Below are 19,305 nucleotides of genomic sequence, written 5' to 3'. Positions count from 1 at the left end.
CACTAAAACAATTAATGTAGTTTTAGAGTTTGAGAGAGGAGATGATAGAGCATAGCTAGCAAAAGCAGAATAAAAGAGGAACCCCACTAATTAAAGCAAAAACTTAAATGTAGAGTATTGACCTGCATGCAACATTGTATATGTTCTACACGAACATTTGTGCTCTGAGAGGGAGTGAGAGCCAGTGGCGGCCCGTCCTTTAGGGCGGAGGGGCACGCCCCCCCCCCACCTTTTGCCCCCCATGAAGAGTGTCTGTCAGGCTGAACAAAGGTCAGCCTGACAGACACTCTTCATGTTCAGGTCAGGCAGCCAGGAGCAGACATGCGCGATTTGCGCAGACTCCTGGCTGCCTGAGCTGAACTTTGTTGGGCTGAGGAGATCACAGCTCCTATGGGCGTGACCTCCTCGGCCCAGCAAAGGTGCCTCAAGGCCCTCCCCTGGGTGATGAGGAAAGCGACACCAATTGACCCTCTCCCTGAGCGCTTCAGTTTAAGCCCTGAAGTGCCCAGGGCGAGTGTCAATCAGTCACACTTCGTCACAGAGTGGGGTGGGGTCAGCAGTCTCACTGACCCCATCCCACTCTGTGACGAGGCTGGGATTGCTGCCTTCCCTCATTGGCTTACCTAAGGTCAGCCAATGGGGGAAGGCAGCAGTCCCAACCCTCCTGGGACCTGGAGGCCGAAGGTAAGTGTGTGTGTGTGTGTGATGTTTCAAATTGAATGTTTGGTGCGTACGTGCATGTTTGAATGGTATGAATGTTGTTAATGGATGTGTGTGCGTGCGTGCGTGTGTGAAAGAATGAGTGTGTGTGATGTTTTAAAATTAATGTTTGGTGCGTGCATGTTTGAATGGTATGAGTGTTGTTAATGGATGTGCGTGCGTGTCTGTGTGTGAAAGAATGAGTGTGTGTGTGTGTGCCCCGCCCGCCCCCCTCCCTCCTAAAGCTGCCGGCCGCCACTGGTGAAAGCACTATTAATGAAGTTGTGTCATTCTACTTCTAAGCAAGGTAAAATTGTTAAATAATGTTTACAACATATTATTTTTCAACATCAATTTACTTTTGGTATTTATACATTAGTAAATGACGGTGTCCCATGGGCACAGGGTATGCTTTCGACCCCTTTATACATTTAGTTACAAAGTTTGTTTACAGTGCTTAGAAACGGTAAGAAATAAAGAAATATACCCTCTTTAAAAAACGTTATTATACGGTTGTGAATTCTCTTCTTATTCACAAAATTATAGCATCCTCAGTGAACTGTATCCAGAACGACTATTGCCTGTGGTCGAATTTATATGTCCCTATCAAAAAAGTGTTTGTTATTCAGTCTTGTACTCGCACTCACAGAGATGACGGCTATGTCTCTCAAGTATAAACATATAATTACACTAATATGTAAATTAGTCACATTCTTTTAAATGGAATTACAGTCATTTTTACCTTCCACTTCCAAATATGCTTGGAAACCCTGCTTATGTAGTGAATTTGATCCATATACGTAAAACAAGTACATTTGCATGAAGTGCTGCACAATTGTCTGTGAAATCTAAGTAGAGGCATGTAGGTTATGAGTTGCAGATGGATTACCAATTAGGGGCAAAGAATACAGAGGAGACCTTGTCAACACCAGTTCAGGTGTCAACCAGGACCATGTCCTCTGGGTTGGAGCTAGTGCCTTTTTCATTTGGCAGACCTGGAATGGGAGACTAATAGGAGGGGGTCCGAGGACACAGCACCCCCTAGATGATTCTGACAACAACTGGTATGAGAAACAGGTGGAGGCCAGTGAGTTAGACATATCTCTGGACCCTGGTGTGGTCTATCCCCTACCTTGGCTACAAAGGAGGGTGCCTCATTCGCTAAGTGGTGCATAAGGCAGCTGAGGTCTTAAACATTTAGTTACTCACAGTGGCAGTCAAGACAAACATCTTGACAGATGTGCTTCAGTCACACCATCTAAACCCTTATTCCCCTTTAATGAAGCTCTTAGCAATGTCCTACTCATGGCATGGTCCAAGCCCTGCACAGGGCTCCTGCGCATAGAACAATTGTCCTCAGCCTTCATCCCACTCCTGGGGACTCCAGTTTCCTTACCCAGCACCCTGGCCCAAAGAGCTTGGTGGTTTAAGCCTCTACATCTCGGGTCAATCCTGGTGCATTCCCTAGCACTCCACCAGATAGGGAATCCAAGAAGCTGGATATATTCGGGAAAAGGATGTTCTCTTCTGACAGCTTTGCACTGCATTTAGTAAATTCCGCATGGATAATATTCCCATATAATCTGGGATTCGGTTGTCAAAGTACTGCCTATGGTTTCAGAGCAGACCCAAGCCATACTTAAGGTTCACCATATGATGTGGACTGGACATGACCCTCACGCTGGGTAGAGCAACTTCATCATTGGTGGCTATTCAGTGCCACACTTGGCTGAGAACTGCCGACTTTTCAGGGGATATCCAAGCCTCACTTATGGACATGCCCAGTAATGGCTCTCGTAATTTTAAAGAGAAGGCAGACTCAGCGCTGGAGCATTTTATGGATAGCAGTGCTAGGGCCAGGTCCTTATTCTTCCCCATCTCCCCTCGACAAACCCAGTCCCTCTTCCACTTGTTGCCACATCCATAACCTCCCAGCCACCATGGCAAGCATGCTTCCCAGTCTTTTTGAGGCCGAGGACGCAGATCCCATAGGCCACATGGGACAGTTGTTGGGCCAGTTCAGCCTCCCCAGCAGCCAAAGCCTCTAAACCCCTTTCGTTTGCCTTCTGACCATCATAGGCATCCAGTGGGGGCGTGCTGGATACACCATCACCTAAACCATTGGAGGTCTGTAACATCAGACCGTTGGGTTTTACAAATTGTCCTTAGTTGCTAATCCATCCGCTATGTGACCACTCCTCCACACATGCAACCCACTTATGGCTGGCTGATGGAGGACCACCTTTCTTTGCTCAGTCAGGAAGTGCTAAATGTCTTGGCCAAGGGAGCCATCAAGAGGGTTCCATCATCAGGAATAGGCTGTGGTTGCTATTCCTGTGACTTTCTGGTGCCCCAAAAGAATGGAAGTCTTCATCCTATGCTAGACCTGTGCCATCTCAGTCTCTTCCTGAAAAAGGAGAAATTCAAAATGTTCATGCTCGCCCAAAGCCTGTCTGCCCTGGACCCAGGAGACTAGATAGTAGTGCTGGACTTGCAGGACACATATTTCCACATCCCTGTCCTGCCTGCCCACAGAAGTTACCTGTGGTTTACTGTGGGCCAAGAGTACTTTCAGTTTGCCCTGCTTTTCCTTTACCCTTACTAGCACCCCTCACGTGTTCACCAAGATGACAGCAGTGGTTGCATCTTATCTGCGGAGCTCAGGGATTCCAGTCTTCCCCTACCGCGACAATTGGCTATTGACAATGGCCTCGCCAGCCAGTCGTTTCCCACCTCCACACTATGCAAACCTGCTGCACTGGCTGGGGTTCACTATAACATGCCAAAATCCCACCTGACTCTCTCTCAAAAGCCTTTCATCAGATCTGTTCTGAACACAGGGCAGTTTCGGGCCTATCCTCCCGAGCGGCAAGTCCAGGATATTTAGGATGTAATGCTGATGTTTAAGCCATTATCCTGGATTTCAGTGAGAATGACCCTGAGGTTGTTTGGCCTCATGGTCTCATGGCCTCCTGCATCCTGCCGTTACACATGGCCATTGGCAAATGCAGGCTCTGCAGTTGGACCTGAACTCCCAGTGGACACAGTATCAGAGGAATCTCTCCGACATGGTCCAGATCTTGGAGGGAACTGCAAAAGATCTCTTCAAGAGGATCTTCAGTTGCAGCAACAGGAGAGGATCCTGCAGTTGAACATACGCATCCTTTACCTTCATACGTTGTGATTGAGTGGCAACAGGGATGGAAGATCAAAAGCTGTCAACTAAGTCAGTGATGTCATTCTGACAGCCAGGTGTCCCTTCACCAAGTCAGTATACTTCAGCCACTGGGTTAAATTTATAGCCTGGTGTGCATCTAGTAATATCAATCCTCTTTTTGCACCCCTCTTCCAGGTTCTTTAGGTTGTTCTGTCCTGCTTTGCTCTGGGCATGATTAAAAGGTTTTTTTAGGCCAATTCAGCATTTTTGTGGTTGCCGGACCAACCTTCTATGTTCAACTCACCTGTTGTGGCTAGGTTTCTCAAAGGCTTGCAACATATGTTTCCTCTGAGGCCATTCAACATGCCCCAGTGGGACTTAAATTTAGTCCTGACTTCTTTAAAAAAAAAAAAACTTTTTATTAACTTTCAAGCTACAAGTACATCATGGCTTCATAGTCTTTAATTGACAAAATAATCAACAAGACATATAGCAGTTTATGCATACAACGTCAGGGCTTCACTTCTCTTAAAAACATGCAAACTTCAGGGCCAGTATCTTTGCCCATTCACCCCCCAGAGAGGGAGCATCCCTCGATTCAGACATCATCCAAGGAAGGCCCAGCACAGACATTAAGCTTCCACGGTCTGTCTGGAGTCGGCTCCAGAAGAATCCCCTGCGTCTCTGCCCATCCAGTCCATATTTTCATGTACTTCTTGGGGCATCCCTGCGCTATATATGGGCCTTTCCAGCCCCGTGCAGAAGTCCATACCTCGTGCCCATCCCTCAACTGAAGGTGTGCATAGATCTTTCCAGGCATTTGCAATATTTCTTTTAGCAAGCACCAGGCCCAGCCACAATAGTGTTTTGTGGTATCTTGTGCATTCTACCCCTGGGAGACATGTAGTAGAATTAGTTTGGGGTCCCTTGGAATGTCCCTGTCCAGAACCTCCTCCAGCCTTCCCAGCACCCCCACCCAGAAACCGGAGAGGACAGGTCAGTACTAGAATGTATGTATTACCTGGCGTGTCACCACAGCTCCGACAGGTGCTGCTGGTTAGATAGCCCATGCGATGAAGTCGTGTTCTGGTGGAATAAGTGCAGTGGAGCAGTTTTAATTGAATGTGTCTGAACTGGGAAGCTATGGCCGTCTCCTTAGGTGCCTCCCGTGCCTCTCTCCAGTCATCCTCATCCAGAGCTCCCAAATCTGCCTCCCAGGCCCTACACACCTTTTCCATATGATCTGGTAGATTTCAGAGAAGCGTTTTATATGTCAGTGATAGCTTATGTTCTGTCATGTTTGTCAACAGTAGCTTGGCCTCCAGGGGTGAGAATTCCCAGCAGCTCAGAGAGCGTCCGCAGCATGGGTGTCAATGCATGTCGCAGCTGTAGGTACCTAAAGAACTGTGTGCAGTGAAATGCGAATTCTGGTTGTAAGTCCTGAAAGGATTTCAATGTTCCGTTGTGGAGTGTATCTTTCAATTGCGAGATCCCTACAAGATTCCAGGTAACAACCCCCCCCTTAATGACGCCATCTGCAGAAGATAATTCCCCTGCCATAGTGGCGTCTCCAGGGTCAGTATGTTTTTTCATCCAGTAGCCTTCTTTGCCTCCTACCATGCCACCAGCACTACCCCGGTCGCTGGCGGCAGCTCTGTCCTGGAAGCTCCTCCATAAAGCAGATGCAAAATCCCTTGCGGTCCCACAATCGTCCCCTCAAGAGCATATGCTGGGTCAGCAAACCCCCCCGAACCACCAATTGTTGATGATAAGAAGGTATGCCCCCCCAGTAGTATAGTCTGACATCTGGCGTAGCCAAACCTCCCTCGACTACTAGTCTGCAGCATTTGTCTAAAGAGAAGCACAGGAAATCAGGTCCCCATAGCAGCGTGCGCAGCTGGGCGTTCACTCTCTGGAAAAAGGACTTAGCAACGGGGAACTGATGGTTTTGTAGGTGATACAAAAGACACAGTAGTGTCACCATTTTAAATATGGCCGAGCGCCCCAGTGGGGACCACGGAGGAGCTCTCCAGAACACTACATCCCTGGACAGCCTCTCCAGTTGGGAAATAAAATTCCTTTCGAAGGACCATTCTGCATTTCCTGTAACGTATACCCCTAAATATTTAAATCTGTCAGGTTGAACGGGCAAGCCTGCTGCCCAAGGCATATCTGATGGACACAAGTTTATCGGATAGATCACTGACTTTCACCTATTAACACGAAGACCCGAGTATTCACCAAAGATTTCCAGGATTTGCAGTTCCCTTGGTCCAGACCTCTCAGGGTCTCCTAAATATAGACGCACGTCATCCGCGTATATAGTCCTGACTTTTTTTTAACAAGTGCACCCTTTGAGCCTCTGCACAATTGCTCTTTTCAGTTATCGACCACCAAGACTGCTTTTCTAGTGGCCATTACATCAGCCAAGAAGGTTTGTGAATTGCAGGCACTCTCAGCCCACCCTCACCTAAACCACTTTCTATCTGGACATGCTGGTACTCCAGACACATGTTTCCTTCCTTCCAAAGGTTGTGGCTCTTTTCCATGTAGGCCAAAGCATCACCCTGTCTACCTACTTTGCTCTGCCTCACCCTTCCAAAGAGTCGGAGAAACTCCACCATCTGAACTCAAAAAGAGTGTTGTCATTCTACCTTGATTGCACAAAAGAGTTCCAGGTGAACAATCCAATCCTCTTGGGGCATGTAGGGGCCAAGAAAGGGAAGCCTGTGAAGAAACAGACAATCTCTAGATGGATAATACTCTGCATCAAGGTCTGTTGCACATTAGCCAAGAAGCAGCCCTCTGAAGGCTTGTGTGCTCATTCCACCAGAGCCTAGACTGGGACCACTGTGTTAGCACACAGAGTTCCTGTCCTGGACATCTGTCAGATAGCAGTGTGGCCATCTCTGCACACATTTACCAAGCACTACCACCTGGACAGTCAGATTCATCATGTGGGGCACTTTGCACGTTCAGTCCTGCAAGACTTTCTGGTATAAATCAGTTTTGCAGACCCTCGGAGAAGGCAATGTTTGGACATCTATTCTAAGGTGAGGTATCTGTGGCTAGAAGTCTCTATCAAATAAACAAGTTTTACCTACCTTCAACAGTACTTTAAATGGTACAGACTCTCTCTAGCTGCAGATTTACTTAGAATTTCACACCAGTTGTTAGTCTTTATCATAGCTCTGCACTCTTGGCGTGGAAAGTCGCAAAAATGACCAATGTCAGCACGCAGGGGTGGTACCTATATAAGCACTGCACACGTCATTTCCGGAGCTGACTACGCTGATTGAGAGTCAAACTACCCCACCTACTGACCTGCAAGGGTGTTGGATCCAGTCTGATGTCTGAGGAATATTCTAAAGTAAGGAGTCTGCTGCTAGGTAGAGTCTCAATCAAATAAGGCATTACTGAAGGTAAGTAACTTGCTCGCCATGCATATCCTTTATCACATAAGGTACGTATAATTAAGGTAAGTTAAACCCCCCTCTGAGAGTGTATGTGTATATATATATATATATATATACATATACATATATATATATATATATATATATATATATATATATATATATATATATATATATATATATATATAATTAACTAGTGGAGGTTGCCACTGGGTAGTTATAGTTAGGCCCATGTTTCGATAGAAAAAACGTTTTTTGACTTTGACTTGCCTATATCTTTGCCACTGTTAGACTTTTCATCCTTGGCGTCGTCTCCCTTAACTTTTTGCCTCTGTTCCCCAGGTTGTTGATGTGTGCTGGACTCTGATTTTACTGTTTTTGTTACTCTGGTCACTTTACCACTGCTAACCAGTGCTAAAGTGCAAGTGCTCCTGTTTAAAATGTGTAAGTAATTGGTTCTCCATGATTGGCATATTTGTTTTACTGTTAATTCCCTAGTAAAGTGCACTAGAGGTGCCCAGGGCCTGTAAATAAAATGTTACTAGTGGACCTGCAGCACTGGTTGTGCCACCCACACAAGTAACCCTGTAATCATGTCTCAGACCTGCCACTGCAGTGTCTGTGTGTGTATTTTTACACTGTAAATTCGACTTGGCAGGTGTACCCACTTGCCAGGCCTAAACCTTCCCTTTTCTTACATGTAAGGCACCCCTAAGGTAGGCCCTAGGTAGCCCCAAGGGCAGGGTGCAGTGTATGGATAAGATAGGACATATAGTAATGTGGTTTATATGTCCTGACAGTGAAATACTGCCAACTTCGTTTTTCACTGTTGCAAAGCCTGTCTCTCTCATAGGATAATATGGGGACTACCTTTAAATATGATTAAAGTGTAGATTCCCCTAGAGAGTAGATGGACCTGTGGAGTTTGGGGTCCCTGAACTCACAATTTAAAAATACATCTTTTAGTAAAGTTGATTTTAAGATTCTGCGTTTGAAAATGCCACTTTTAGAAAGTGAGCATTTTCTTGCTTAAACCATTCTGTGACTCTGCCTTGTTTGTGGATTCCCTGTCTGGGTCAGTTTGACAGTTGGGTTGTTTTTCACTGCGCACTAGACAGTGGCACAAAGGGAGCTGGGGTGTAACCTGTATTTCCTGATTAGCCATCTCTGCTAGGAGGGAGGGGTGGAGTGGTCACTCTCATCTGAAAGGACTGTGCTTGCCTCTGACAATGCCGACTCCTACCCCCTGGTGTGTGTCTGAGTCCTTGCCTGGGCAAGGCAGAATTTCACAAGTAGGTGTGAGTCCCCTTTGAAGAAAGGTGACCTCAAAGACTAAAATGGGTATAAGAAGAGCACCCAAATCTACAGACTTCAGAAACACTTCTGGAACCAAGAGGAACCTCTGCCTGGAGAAGAGCTGATAGCTGAGGAAGAAGTGCTGCCCTGCCTGTGACTGTGCTTTGTGGAGCTTTCCTGCAGCGCTGCTTCTGCCAGAGTAAGAATGCAAAGACTGGACTTTGTGTGCCTTCCATCTTGTGAAGAAATCTCCAAGGGGTTGAGTTAGAGCTTGCCTCCTGTTGTTTGAAGTCTCAGGGACAGCAAAGACTTCTCTCTGCCAGCACCTGGAGTCTCTGGAGAGACTCCTCCTCTGACAAGTGGTGCCCTATCCAGTCCCTGGGCCCTTGAAAGGAAAGCTGGTGGAAATCCAAGGAAATCGACTTCGGACGACTCCGGACCGCCGCCGCTGCTGAATCTGTTGACGCCACCTGCACCCGACGCCGTGACCTTCGCTGGAACGCGACGCTCTTCGCAGGCCCGACGCCGCTGCAGCCCCGCTGAAGTCCGTGACTCCGTGGAAGTCGCCACACCACGTCGTGACCGACGCCGCTCGAAGTGCGTGGATTCAACGTTTCGCACAGACGCCGCGATCCCCGACTTCGCGCATCTGCTTGTTTTCACTCTTCACCAAAGGTACTGTACTTGGGGGTCTACACGACTCCGTGTCCGGCGCCGCTGGTGTCGGCTTGTTGGGAACAACTCCGTCACGACGCCGTGTTAACATCTCATCGAAGCATTTTTGTTTCTAAACGCTATTTTTGAGTTTAATCTTTCAAAATTCATAACTTGACTTGTGTATGTCGGAGTTTTGTCGTTTTGGTCTTGTTTTGTTTAGATAAATATTTCCTATTGTTCTAAACTGGTGTTGTGTCATTTTGTAGTGTTTTTTATTAAGTTACTGTGTGTGTTGGTACAAATACTTTACGCCTAGCACTCTGAAGTTAAGCCTACTGCTCTGCCAAGCTACCAAGGGGATAAGCAGGGGTTAGCTGAGGGTGATTCTCTTTTACCCTGACTACAGTGAGGGTCCTTGCTTGAACAGAGGGTAACCTGACTGTCAACCAAAGACCCCATTTCTAACAGACACCATTTTACGAATCTTCACAAAATTCTCCAAAAATAGTGTCACAGTGATTCTTGTTGTACACAGAAAGTTTCCTGGTGATCTATTAAGTGGGGCAGAGAAAAAATAGGAAAGGAAAAAGTTGTGTTTCCCATGGTAATTCCTATAGCACCTTAAGACACAGCTGCAGCCCTAACTGCTGGACGGAATTACACCAAATTTAGCAGAAAGCTACCTTTCAGTATGCAGATCACACTTTCGCGTACTTTGGTGTAAATCCGTTCAGTAGTATTTGAGATATTAAAGGGAAAATAAATGTGTATATCTCTGGCTGTGATGACCGCGAATATTTCTTGAATAATTCGCAAAATTTGTGAATTTTTCATGAATACACGTGCAAAAACAAGTGCTGCAATTGGCTGATCACAACCTGACTAGAAAGTTGCGACTGCCATTTTAGTTCACGGGACACGGTCCCCGGGGGTGAAAATCTAAATTGAAAGTAGCATAAGGGGTCAGGGTGAAGGTACCCTGACCCCAGGGGTGTGATATAGGTGTGTTTTAGGGGCAGATGATAAGTTTAAAATAATTTTGCATCACCATGTGTGATATGGAAAAATTTGAAAGAAAAACCACAGACTCATTCATACACTAATTCATTTACTCATACACGCACTCAGAGACTCATGCGCCCACTCACACACCCATCCAGGTACTCATCCACCCACTTACAGATCCACTGACAGAGACAGGTCCTGTGGCCAACCTGCACTGTCCACGCCCAAAAGGTCGTGGGTGGTGCGGGGCTGGGTGGTGATAACGGCTTAGCTGCAAAGCCTAATTCTATTTCCTAACTATAATGCCCCCGTAACCTTTGTTTTTCAGTATAAATATATATATATATAAATATATATATATATATATATATATATATATATATATATATATATATATATATATATATATATATATATATAATAATAATATATAGCTATATATATATATAAACTACTGGCAGTTGCCAGTAGGTAGTTATAGTTAGGACTTAGGGGCAGATTTAAGAGCCCCAGCACCTCTTTGCAACACATTAGCAACATTTTTATGATGCTAATGTGGCCCAACAAGGCTAAAATTGTTGCACCAAATTTACAAAGTGGTGCAATGCATGCATTACACCACTTTGTAACCCTTTGCGCTACATTATGCCTGCGCCAATCATAATGTATGCAAAGGGGGCATTCCCCTGTTTTAGGGGGCGAAAAATGCGACAAAGATATCTAAAAGCTTTCTTTGCATCATTTTATTTGGCACTTTTAATGCCTGCTCAAAGCAGGCATTAAAAGGAGACACACCATGGTTTACAATGGGCCTCAATGGGCTTTGCAGGATTATCATCAGAATTTGTGACGCTAATCCTGCAAAGCTCCGAACTAGCATCAAACATTCTGACACTAGGTCCCTAACTACTGCCATGGTGCGCTGTATCTTAGATAAGGCGCACACATTGTGGTGTTAGGGGGGTACCAAGGGGTGCAAGAAAAGTGGAGCTGCACTGGGTGCATCGCCACTTTTCTTAAATAAGGCCCTTTGTTTCTATAGAAGGAGCGTTTTTTGTTTCGCCTGTAACTTTGGTGCCGCTTGACGAATCTTTTTAAAAAACCTATACTTTGCTAAGTTAAGCCTCTGTCTTGAAAGTTTGAGGGTGATCTGTCAAGCGAGGCTGAGAAAAAGGGGGATCCCAAAACGTGTTTTCCCCATTCATTTTTCCATAGGACTTTTAGACATGCCTACAGCCCAAACCACTGAATGGAATTACACCAAATTTGGCATGAAGCTAGATTCTGTTCCGCAGATCACACTTTTTGTGAATTTGGTGCAAATCCGTTCAGTAGTTTTAAAGAAACTTAAGGCCAAAAAATATAGATATTTAGGGATGCAGATCCTTCACGGATCCACAGCGGGTCGATCGCGGATTCCCGCACCACAGGAAGAATCTGATTGGCTGGCCACAACTTGAAAGAAATGTTGGCCCACCATTTTCTTTTGTCGGTAAACGGCCCCTGGGGCTAAAAAGTGGGCGACAATTGAGTTGATAGGGCAGGGTACAGGTTCCCTGACCCCAGGGGGTTGATGTAGTTTTGGCGATGAGACAAATAATGGCTTTTAAATGTGGAAAATGATTTTTTTAACGCTTTGTGAGATCTACATTTCTGTATATACCCTTCATATGAAATCGTAGGTTGTTGTGGTATATAGAAATCATGTTATGGTCCCTGAGGAACGCCGAAACAGTTTCATTGACATGTTTCCTGGATTTCTCTATTTGTGGGCAGAACTGAATTGACCAGTTCCACTTCTGCCTTTGGCAAATGTTTAAAAAACAAAGGCAGTGTGTGGGAAGAGTCTCAATAATTTTTCAAAGGTTTCTTTCATTAGGATTTCCAAACCAATCCCAGGTCATTGTCACCACAGTGCACAAACACAAGGTCTGGATGTTGACAGTCCTTAATCGTTTCAACCAAAGGGAGTCATTGATGCCACTTTAACCTTCTCTGGCCAATCCAAGTAATATCCACAATAGGCAAACCTAGGTCCCTGTCAATGCACTGACAAACCCATATGGACATTGATGTACACACTGATACATTCTGATATATACTATTATGCATACACTAAGACAGTCATATACAAATGTATTCAATCACTGATACAGCCATACAGCTACTACTGCATACACTTAGACACCCAAATGCAAATTCATGCATGCACTGACCCATCCAGGCCCACATGATGGCATACACTGACACACTCAGATGCACACTGATGTATAGATTATTACATGCAGAGACACATTAACATACACACTAAAACACCGAGATACACACTGATAAATACACTGAGAGACCCAGACAGACGCTAATGCATAAACAAGCACAGTCAGTTATATATTATGCTTCTATTCAAACATACAGGTACACACACTATCATATACATTGACACACCCAGGATCAGATTTACACATACACTAACACACCCAGGAACACAATTATGGATAGATTGAGACACCTACAAGGAAACTGATAAATACACTTATACATGGAAAAGAAAAGTTATATATGCATTGACACAGATATCGAAATGCTGATGAGTAATAAAGACAAACACAGCTCTTTGTTTGATTCAATGATGGTTCTAACAAGAACCATTTTTTGTAGTTTTTTTATAGAACAAGTTTTTATTTTTATTTTTTTTCAGAAAATATATTGGAAATTTGAGGAAAACTTAAATGCAATACTTCTGCTTTATGAAAGGACAACAATATGCAATAACAGCTACTTTAAAGAAAAAATATTGTGAAAAAAATGAGCAACAGTTGTTTTTGACCTGCAAAAATTCATCATTGACATTTGTAACTTTTGCAACCACAAGAGTATGCCAGATGCTGCAGGATGTTACCATGCAACCTAATTCGATGGTTGTGGCTGGCATACTTATATTCCCAGTAGTTTGGCTAGATGATGATGTACAATGTTATGCATCGAAATGTGTCAGTTCTTTTTCTCTCAGCGTTCATTGATATGCCCGTTCATGGATTGTGCACAGATGCTTCCACATACTCTACCTTCAGTGGCTGTATTTCTTTGATGTACTACAAGAGAGGTTTTTTTCACCGTTCTTGCACTGACTTTTTTTTCCCCACTAGATATGGTAAAAAAATTCCATACATCACTCTCTTTTCTAGATGAAGAAGGCACCTATTGAAAATCATCTTCTTCAGGAATATCCTGAGACTCTCCAGGTGGTGGTGGAGCACTCCCTTCAGCCATTCTGGAATTTTCTGTAGCAAGAGGATCACTGCTGACATGCTTCTCCCTCAAGGGCTAACAGAATAATAACTGTTTTAGGGAGTGCCCATATCCAAAACTAGAAGATTATTCTTCACACATCATGTGGCTCTGCGGTTCCGAACTGGAGTTGCAGTTCCACGAAAACTGTGATACAAGTTTTTTGTTCTATTGTAAATAAATAAAATATATTTGTGAGTTGTAAATATGTTCATCCTTCTGTTTATATGGGAAAGAATGGGTGTATATTGTAATCTTTTTAAAGAAAAAAATTGCTGCAAATCTGTGGATCTGAAACGTGGATTCATTCCTGTCATGTGATTGGAACGGAAACCATAGAGCTTCGCCCTTCTGTCTCTCCGGAATCGTGGCTCCAAAATTAATGCACCCATACAATACCTTATGCAGCCCATTAGTAGATCACTCATCGAGTGATACATCCAGCTAATCAGCTGTAGAAGAACAGGCACAACCACACACTCACCCATACAGTCAGTGACACAGTCACTGAATCATCAGTACAGTCACGTACACAAGCAATCACTCAACTATACAACTATTCACACACCAACTCACTCACATGAACAGACCCTCACATACCCACTCAGTCAACCATGCAGCCACTCACACAGCCATTCACTGACCACCACACGTTCTCTCAGTATTCTATATAAAAACTGACACACCCACTCAGTTTAGGATACAGCTACTCCTGCACCCACTGCCTCTCCCATACACTCAATGACATAGCCACTCGGTTATACTTACAGCCATTCAGACACTCACTGACTCACCTATACAGTAACTGACTCACCAAGTCACTCCCCAATACAGTGACACAAATTCACTTATCCAGACAACCACTCTGACACCCATGCTCTCACAAATACAACACCACCAACAGACACACTCACTAAATGAAATGCAGCTGCTCGCACAGTCACTTGCTCACCCATTGAGGAACTCACACATCCATTCAGTCTCCCATACAGCAAATGATTCAGCCACTCATTAACCCACTCACATATCCATTTGCACATTATTAGAACCACTTACACTAACCCGATGATGTCATCAGTGATGTCATATGAGATGCCATCAGTGATGTCATCAGTGATGTCTGACCATGTCATGAGTGTTGTAATAGGTAAGGTCATAAGCGGTGCATTACGAGAGCACAAGTTATAGTTAGCTCAGGTAACTATATCTGCTGAATTTCTACAGTTTTGTACAAGTAAATTCAGAACCTAACTATAACGTCCAGGTAACCTTTGTTTTTTTCAGTCAATTTATGAGATTTTTAAAAAAAATTCTATTTCCTGACTATAACGTCTCTGTAACCTTTGTTTTTTCAGTGATATATATATATACATATATATATATATATATATATATATATATATATATATATATATATATATATATATATATATACACACACATATATATATAAATATATACATAGATATATGTGTGTGTATATATATATATATATATATATATATATATCTCCTAATGATGGTCGCCATTAAGTAGTTATAGTTAGGACCTAGTTTGTGTAGAAAAAGGGTTTTTACTTGCCCTTATCTTTGGCACAGGTTGACGATTCTTCCCAAAATTTTCCCAGAAAAGTTGACGCTCTCGTGAGCTGCTGTTTGGAAAGTTTCGGGTCACCCGTCAAGCGGGGACTGAGAAAAAGGGGGGGGTCCCAAAACGCTTTTTCCATATTCATTTTTCCATAGGAACTTTGAACAGCGAAAGCGCCAAACCACTAGACGGAATTACACATCATTTTGGCAGAAAGCTAGGGCATGGTCTAGAAAGCAACCTTTTTGTGATTTGGTGTGAATCCATTCATTGGTTTTCTTGTAATGAAGTAAATAACAAATCTGTATATATAGGGACGCAGATCCGTCGTGACTCCTGCGCAGAGCGTCACAACTCCACATGCCAGAAGCAGTAGTGTGATTGGCTGGCAGCAACCTGTGCAGAAAGTTGTGGCTCCCATTTTATGAACTAGGGCATGGTCCCAGAGGGATAGAATTAGAGGCTGAAAACAATAGAAGGGGTCAAGGTAGAGGTACTCTGACCCCATGAGGCTTATTAATGGGTGTCTCAGTGACCCCGTATTAGTTTAAAAAGGTAAAACAAACTTTCTTTGGTCACAATCCTGAGTTGCGACTTCTTCACAACAGAGTTGTGAACCCTGCCGATAAAAAATATTAAGGGCCATATGTATGAAGAAATGGCTTTGCGAATCGCAAATAGCGATTTTTAAGAAATCGCTATTTGTGAGTCGCAATAGGCCATGTATCATAATTGCGATTCGGAAACAGTGATTTCTTAAAAATCACTATTTGTGGTTTGTGAGGCCGATTTACCGAATCACAATTTGCATTTTCGCAAATTGCGATTTGGTAATTGAAAATCGCAAATTGCGAGAAATTGCGAGAAAGCACACCTGGAGGAGCCTGGTGACATCACAAGCAGGAAGTGAGTCTTTCCAGGCAGTTTCAGGTGCCACACCCAAACCAGCATCCAGAGAGAGTCAGCCCAGCAACACTGAGCAACACTCTGAAGGAGGCAGCACACCAGAACAACCATGGACACCTCAGCCCAAGGAAAGGAGAAGGGAGAAAGAAAGCAGAAGCTCAAATTTAGCGAGCAAGAGTTGGAGGTGCTGACAGAGGAGGCGGTTAGGAGCCATGACCGGCTTTTTGGCAAGAGTTCTCTCCAGGTGCCTGAGAGTGAGAAAAGGAGACTCTGAGCAGACATACAAACTAAGATCTGCGCTGTTGGAGTGGCACAGCGCTCGGTTGAAGAAATTAAGAAGAAGTGGTACGACCTGCGGTCCCATGCCAAGGAGAGGGTGGCAAGAAGACTGCAGGAGGCCAGGAGCACAGGAGGCGGACCACCCACAGAGTCACCCTCCACCCCGTTAGAGGACCTAGTGGAGTCCACACTCCTCCCTGAAGCAGTCAGTGGGGTCACAGAGATAGACACCTCCGGCACACCAAGTACCAGCAAAGGTAAGTACAATATTGAATTATAACCCCATATGTGTTTGCACAAAAGCTTCTTAGGAATTAGCAAGTAATGTAAAACATTGTGAGAAGTAGTCCATTCCACATCTTAGAAGCAGCACAACAATGCATTATGGGAGTGGCAGTCCACAACCCAGAGCGGAAAGTAGCACATACAATGTAATTAAGTAGAGCGACACCCAGAAGAACACCCACAACACAGTGAAGAGAAGTGCCTGTACCTTTATTACCATTGTGTGACCGTAATTGTAACAAACATAACTGACATGCTGCATATTGTCGTTGCAGGTGGGCGAGGCCCAGCAGCCACAGCATGTGCCAGCTTAGGGGAGACTGACACCCATCCAGCTTCAGACTCCAACACGAGTGGGTCTCTGACCATTGCGCCACTCCGACGCAGGCCCAGGGCACTGCCACTGCCAGAGCTCAGTCAGGACTCCGATGAGCTGCAGGAAGGCCCACATACACCATCCCCAGCTGGCCGATGCACCCAGATGCAGGAGCCCAGTTCGCAGCAGACCGCACCACCCCGCAGGATGGCTACAAATGCAGGGGCACAGGCATATGAGGCAGGTGAGGGAACCTCCTTCTTTGGTGGCCTTGAATTGGCTATGTTGCAGCAGCGCCTGTAGAATAAAAAGATCACTGCATTACAAAAACAGATGCAGCAACATAATGTCAACATGGGGGGCCTGCATCGCCAGCTGGAGTGCCTGAATGCAAATATTGAACAGCTGCATGTTAGACTTTTCATCCTTGGCGTGGTCTCCCTTAACTTTTTGCCTCTGTTCCCCAGGTTGTCGATGTGTGCTGGACTCTGATTTTATTGTGTTTGTTACTCTGGCCACTTTACCACTGCTAACCAGTGCTAAAGTGCAAGTGCTCCTGTTTAAAATGTGTACGTAATTGGTTCTGCTTTCCTGCAGTGCTGCTTCTGCCAGAGTAAGAGGGCAAAGACTGGACTTTGTGTGCCTTCCATCTTGAGAAGAAATCTCCAAGGGCTTGATCTAGAGCTTGCCTCCTGTTGTTTGAAGTCTCAGGGACAGCAAAGACTTCTCTCTGCCAGCACCTGGAGCCTCTGGAGAGACTCCTACTCTGCCCTGTGGTGCCCATCCAGTTCCTGGGACCCTGAAAGGAGAAGCTGGCAGCCTAAAGACAAGAAAATCCACGCACAGAGCGCCGTGCGGGGAAAAGATCGACGCGAATCCAATCGGCGGCTGAAAAACGACGCGCCGCCAGCTCCGCGGCTGAGAAACGACGCTCGCAGGAAACGCGACCGAAGAATCGACGCACGGAGCAGGAGAAACGACGCGCAGCATCGCTGATGGAGGCTGGGAGATCGCAACCTGCGCGGCTGGATCGTCAACTCATCGTGCGGCTGGATTTTTGACTCGAGTACCGCCGTGCGGAGCTATTTTCGACACACGCCCACCCGTGCGGGGTTATTTTTGACGCACACCAGGTACATTTTCACTCTAGCAGCGCTAGTGTGTTTTTAAAACTACTTAAAGACTCTTTTTGATTTTTAATTAATAACTTGACTTGTGTATGGTGGATTTTTGTCGTTTTGGTCTTGTTTTGTTTAGATAAATATTTCCTATTTTTCTAAACCTGTGTTGTGTCATTTTGTAGTGTTTTCATTGAGTTACTGTGTGTGTTGGTACAAATACTTTACGCCTAGCACTCTGAGGTTAAGCCTACTGCTCTGCCAAGCTACCAAGGGGGTAAGCAGGGGTTAGCTGAGGGTGATTCTCTTTTACCCTGACTAGAGTGAGGGTCTTTGCTTGAACAGGGGGTAACCTGACTGTCAACCAAGGACCCCATTTCTAACATTGGTGATCAGCGGTCGGGATTTGGACTTGTATTTGTGCCTGACATACAGTGATTAAGTGTACACTACTGTTTGAGTTCAGACCACTACGTGACCACATACTACTAGTCTTGTGATTTTTGTTTTTTTCTATTTGGACTGTTTTTGCTCTGCATTCAGTTTCTTTTTTTGCTGATCCGGTGATTGACTTTTCTGGAACTTCATTTGAGAACTTGCTTTTCTGCATTTGGAACTTTGCACTCTTTTAACCTTTTATCATGTCTCTACTTGGAGATGCACCAGTTGAAGCTGTTTTTGACCTGAAGCAATTGGATAGTTATAACAAGGCTCAGCTAAAGCAGTTTTGTAAAAATTTTGGTTGTCCCATTAAGAGCTCTTCCAAGAAGGATGAGCTGAAAAAGGCGCTGAGGGCCTGGGTGACAACCAGAAGCACTGGAGGGCACACTGAGGATGAGGATGAGGAGAGAGAGCAATCAGTACAGAATGGTATATTGGGGGGGCCTGTTATTCCCAGGGAAGGAGTCTCTAGGGCAAGTAGCAGTGTATCCTCCAAGGGTCTGACACCTGAAGAGTTACAGGACAGACAGGCAGAGAGGGAGTACCAATTGGAGTTGAAAAAGCTCAGTCTAGAGGTGGAACAGAGAAAGCTGGCCATTGAGGAAAGGAAGTTAGCCATGGCTCATGAGCTCAGTTTAAAAGAGATAGATCAGAGGAGTCAGTCCAGTAGAGATGGTGGCAGCAATCCTACAGTGCAGCCTGAGAGAAGGGTACACATCCCAAAAGACCTTGTGAGGGATTATAAGAGGGATGATGATATCTGCTTGTGGTTCAAGGGTTATGAGTCAGCTCTCCACATGAACCTGGTCCCTGAAGCTCATTGGGGGGCAGCCCTGTGGAAGCATTTTGAGGCAG

General features: G+C 44.9%; 1 protein-coding gene across 1 annotated transcript in view; it reads left to right on the top strand.

Annotated features, from left to right (window-relative positions):
• The window catches only part of LOC138261592 (syntaxin-binding protein 4-like), a 717,553-nt gene that overhangs the window by 500,387 nt on the left and 197,861 nt on the right, over nucleotides 1–19,305 (top strand). The window lies entirely within an intron of this gene.

This window comes from Pleurodeles waltl, chromosome 10, assembly GCF_031143425.1.
Source record: "Pleurodeles waltl isolate 20211129_DDA chromosome 10, aPleWal1.hap1.20221129, whole genome shotgun sequence".
NCBI classification, from domain to species: domain Eukaryota; kingdom Metazoa; phylum Chordata; class Amphibia; order Caudata; family Salamandridae; genus Pleurodeles; species Pleurodeles waltl.
This window is presented reverse-complemented; position numbering and strand designations above follow the sequence as displayed.